The sequence below is a fragment of the Amblyomma mixtum genome, chromosome 10 (genome assembly GCF_055824585.1).
Source record: "Amblyomma mixtum isolate Tamu chromosome 10, ASM5582458v1, whole genome shotgun sequence".
NCBI lineage: Eukaryota > Metazoa > Arthropoda > Arachnida > Ixodida > Ixodidae > Amblyomma > Amblyomma mixtum.
In genome coordinates, this window is record NC_143021.1 from 80,937,291 (window position 1) to 80,942,581 (window position 5,291).

Genomic DNA, 5,291 nt, shown 5'->3' on the forward strand with positions numbered 1-5,291 from the left:
ACGAGGGGAAAGTACGAATATATGAACGTGTCGTTATGGCATGAGTATTCTGTTATCGCGGGTGCGTGTTTATGCCTCGACGGGCGTGATTGCGAGACAGATATGTATATTGATAGGTCTATCTTGTAGTAGTTGTGCATCAGGTTCAATAAAAATTTTAGTCGTGCTTGTTGCGCTCTTGATGATAGCGTCGCTAAACCCGAAATAGCCGCGAGGTTAGTTGGTGAATCTGTGCGCTTATATTTGTTATGTATAAATCGCAATGCTTTACGCTGTAATTTTACTAGTTTTGTTACATTAGTTACTGAATGGGGGAACCAAACTGTGTTAGCATATTCTAAAACTGGTCGAACGAAAGTAGTATATGCGAGAAGCTTTGTCGATGTGGGTGCAAGGCGCAGACATCTTCGAAGAAAAAATAGTTTGCGTAATGCTTTCGAGGTTATGCTAGCAATGTGCGCGTCCCATCTGAGGTCAGAACTTAGTGTGATGCCTAAGTTCTTATGCTGGTGAACTTTCATCAGTATTCTGCCATTAACAAAGTACGGAAAATCATAAGGTTGCTTTTTTCTTGTTACCGTCATGCAAACAGATTTAGTCGTGTTTACCGTCATTTGCCATGTTTTGCACCGTTCGGTTATTTTGTTCAATGAATCGCTGAGTGAAATGTGGTCTTCGTAGCTGTTAATTGTTTTATAGATAATGCAGTCATCGGCGAAGAGTTTGATGTTCAAATCGATATTGTTGGTTATGTCGTTGATGAAAATTAAAAATAACAGTGGCCCCAACACGGATCCTTGAGGTACACCTAATATGACGGGTACTGTCGCAGATTCCATGTTCTGAAAAAGTACGAATTGTGTCCGGTTTGATAAGTAATCTGAAATCCAATCTAAAATTTCCCCATCCCCGATGGCACCCCGTAACTTTGCTATTAATTTGTTGTGACAGACGCGATCGAATTCTTTAGAAAAGTCCAATAATATAATGTCAGTCTGGCTACAGTTATTGATGGCGAATGCAAGGTCATGCACAACCTCTGTAAGCTGTGTGACGGTTGATAGCCCATGGAGGAATCCATGTTGGTTTGACGATAACAGATTGTAAGTATCAAGAAAGTTTGTTAGGTGTTTAAGGATGATATGCTCGAGCATCTTGCAAGCCGTGCTGGTGAGAGATATTGGTCTATAATTCGATGGTAATGTGGTGTCTCCTGTTTTGTGTATTGGTGTAATCTTTGCCTTCTTCCAGTCATCGGGTAAAGTTGATGACGAGAGAGATTTACGAAATATCAGACCCAAGTATCTGCTGCACCATTCTGCGTATCGTTTCAAGAAATCGTTTGGGATATTGTCTGGTCCGGGTGATTTTTTAGGGTCAAGCGTTAGTAATAGATTAAAAAAGCCCGCATCTGATATGATTAAAGGGTCAATGTGTGATGTTTGATTGCCGTAAAAGTCCGGGAGATTACCGTCATCTTTTGTGAAACTTGAGTGAAAAAACGTATTGTACGCATTAGCATTGTTAGCTCTATCCCCAGGAGACAAGTCGGGTAACGGGTTTTAGTTGGGCGCAAATAGTTCCAAAATCTATGCGGGTTGTTTGTCAGAAAGTTAGGCAGCGTTACATTAAAATAGTGTTTATTGGCCTGTTTGCCTATCTCTCTGAACTTCGCGATTCCGCACGCTAGTTTTGTAGTTTCAGAAGGACATGAACCATGATTTTTGATAGAAATGCGCAACCTTTTCACATGACGTTTAGCGTGGATGACATCCCTTGTTACCCATGGACTGTTTCTTTGTGGACGCTTGGTTTTTAGTGGAACATGATTAGTTATGCAGTGTGAAACCATTGTCTTAAAATGAAGCCAAACCCGGTTAATATTGATTAAGGGGTCGGAGACCATTTCAATGAATGCTTCAAATTCATGTGCGAGGTAGGTTAATATGCTGGCATCATCAGCCTTATCGAAGTTCAGTGTTGTCTTTACATCAGATCGTTTTTTTATTGAGCAGTTTAGAGGTAACAAACATAATGGTATGTTGTGATCAGAGATGCCTTCGATGATTTCTGTCTGCGCTTGGTGTACTGGAAAGTGATCACTGATTAGTATAAGATCGAGGATATTGTTTGCTGATCCTTGCCTGCGCGTTGGTTCTAGGATAATTTGGTGGAGATTAAAGGAGAGCATTAAGTCAAAAAGAGCTTCTGAAGATGATGATGTGTGTTGCATAGTTATCCAGTCCGTGTCCGGAAGGTTAAAGTCACCCATGAGAATCATTCTAGTGCTGCAAGCATATTGTTGAAGGAAGTCATGAATGACAGAAATGCGCTCATCTCCTGAAGAGGGGCTCCTATACAGACAGCCTAAACAGACAGTAGTATTGTTGCAGAGAAGTCTGCAGAATACGCTTTCAGCACCTGACACATCTGGGAGCGTAGCAAACGGCTGGGTTTTCTTTATCAAGAGAGCCACACCACCGCCACGGGAGTCTCGGTCTTTCCGAATGACTGAGTAGTTGGGTGGTGCGATTTCATGACTCGAAATTTCTGGTGAAAGCCAAGTCTCCATGACGGCGACAATATCAGGTTCCCGATCAATTAATAGGTTTTCTAAATATTCTACTTTGTTTACTATGCTCCTTGCGTTTACATTTATGATGGTCAACGCTTTAATCGCGCTCTTCCCCGTGTCGTTGGTGGGCTCCTTTTTTCGACTGTCTCCTCCTGCTCTTCGTTTTTTTTTCAGCGGAACTTTGTCGTTCGTTTCGTCATCCCAAACAAAGACACAGCTGTGTAAAAATAATTTCTCGAAGGCAAGCGAAACTTTTTCCCCTTTTTGTCGATTTTCTTTGGCACTGTTCCACAGTTTTTTTCTGATTTCTGGAATTCTCGGAGAGAAATCTCCCCCAATGGCATATTTCGTGTCTTTAAGTTTAAAACCTTGCTTCAGTATTGCCGACTTGTTACGGGCATCCAGTAGTTTAAAAATTACCGGTCTATTCTTATTAGCCTGCGGCCTGCCTAACCGGTGAATACGTTCAAAGGCAACTGGATCGAGCTTTAGGGTATCTTGAATGATACTTTTGTTGGCAGCCTGCTCCAGAGTTTCGGTTGATTCTTCTTCATCTTCTGGTAGTCCATAAACAATTAAGTTGGATCTCCTGCTTCTGTTCTCAAGATCATCTATTTTTTTTTCCAGTATTTCTATTACGTGATTCATGCGAGAAATCTCAGTTTGACAAGACTGCACTTTAGTGTCTAGAAGTGTTATGGCATCTAACTTGTTTTCTATGTCTGTCAGCCGTTTTTCCTTTATTTCTTTAATATCTTCCGCAATATCCTTCAGTTGTTTAGCGATTTGTGCCATTTCAGGGCCTGGATTTGTTTCGACGTCCCCTGACAACAGGAGGATTTTGCACAGAAATACAGCAACATCAAACACTTCAAGACACAGCTGCGGACACGGCAGCACTACCAAGAAACGGTCGCTAGAGCGGAAGCGTTTGCAAAAACGCCTGCTCACCTGCACAATGAAGACGAAAGGATTAGCGCACCGCATGCTAGTAGTGCCGCTGAGCCCACTGCCGATGCAATTCCTGGGAAGGGTATATGTAGCCCATTCATGTGGTGGTGCTCCCAGCAGATCATGCGTAGAAATGTGCTCGCACGTTGTTGCTCCCGGATGATGTGGTCGAAGAAATTCCGCTGACGTCAGGGAATCGCACGCATGGAAACGAGTTCCGTTCGCCGGCGAGGTCACCCAGGCTATCTCGGAAGGTTCGATGCCGCTGGCAGTACCATGAAGAATCAGTCCAAGGGCGAGCTGCACAATGAAGACGAAAGGTTTAGCGCACCGCATGCTAGTAGTGCCACCGATCCCACTTACTTACATTGATAAAAAACTTACATTTCTGCCGCACATAAACAACTTGAAAGTAAAGGCCTCCCGTGCAATGAATATCCTTAAAGTACTCTCAAGGAAACGCTGGGGACCTGACAGAGCATGCCTCCTTCATATCTACCGTTCTCTAGTGCGCTCATGTCTAGACCATGGGAGTATAGTGTCCGGCTCTATCTAAAAAAATTACATCCAGTTCATAATCTAGGTGTCCGCCTTTCTTGTGGAGCATACCGAACGTCTCCGGTAATGAGCCTTTATGTTGAAGCAAATGAGCCATCACTAGAAGATAGAAGAAAAGCACTTACATGTTCATACATTCTTAGAATTAGGTCGCGAACAAAACACGTGTGTTATTCAATCGTCACAACATGCCCTTCTCGAATAATATTTACAAATAAGCCCCAAGCAACCAGGCCTTTGCTAATGCGGTTTGAGGAGATCTGCCGTGAACTTGACTTATCAGAAACACTACCAAATGTTGCAGAACGTTGCGACGCATTTGCCCCTTGGTACAGTTTTCCATCGGTCTGTGATATAATTCTTACACAGTTCAACAAATGAGAAACTCCACCAGAACACATCATACAAGAGTTCCTTACACTAAAGGAAAAATATGATAGCTACACCGAGTTCTACACAGACGGATCGAAAACTACAGGTTATGTTGGAAGTGCAGTAGTGGAAGGGAACTGGGAAAAAATAGTAAGGCTTCCTCAGTGTGCATCAGTTTTTACAGCCGACTGTTATGCTGTGTTTCTTGGTACGGAGAAAATAATAAGCAAGAACATCGAAAACAGTAACATATACACAGACTCCCTCAGTGTACTGAAAGCACTACGGTCCAGAAATGCAGTCATGCCATCACTAGGTAAGGTCATACATAACATAACAAAGATTGTAACACAAGGACATAGCATAAAATTATGTTGGGTTCCAAGCCATGTTGCAATTGATGGCAACAAGACAGCGGACGCATGTGCTGCTCAAGCCCACAACAAGGAAATACAGAAAATAAGAATGCCACATAATGATTGTATGAAGCTAGTTCAGAGCAGACTGAGGAGCAAATGGCAGAGCTCATGGAATAGTCAGATAAATAACAAGCTACACTTAATAAAACCAATATTAGGAGAATGGAAGTATGTACACATCAGGAACGCTTTTTTAAGTTATTTTATGTCGTTAACGTATTGGACACACACACCTTACCCACAACTTTCTACAAACAAAACAAGACGAACCTACCTGTGAAAAATGCGGAGATGAACTGACAGTAATTCATATCTTAATCTCATGCATAGAACTTGAAACACTCAGAAACAAGTGTTTTACCCCGTTTTACAACCAGCACATCCCTTTTCATCCGTCATTGATTTTAGGTGAAGCA

The 5,291-nt window shown here is 42.2% G+C and overlaps 1 pseudogene; it reads right to left on the minus strand.

The window, feature by feature from the left end:
* Positions 1-2,664: 2,664 nt before the first annotated feature.
* LOC149326271 (uncharacterized) lies at positions 2,665-3,862 on the minus strand (annotated as a pseudogene).
* Between the last annotated feature and the right edge of the window lie 1,429 nt (positions 3,863-5,291).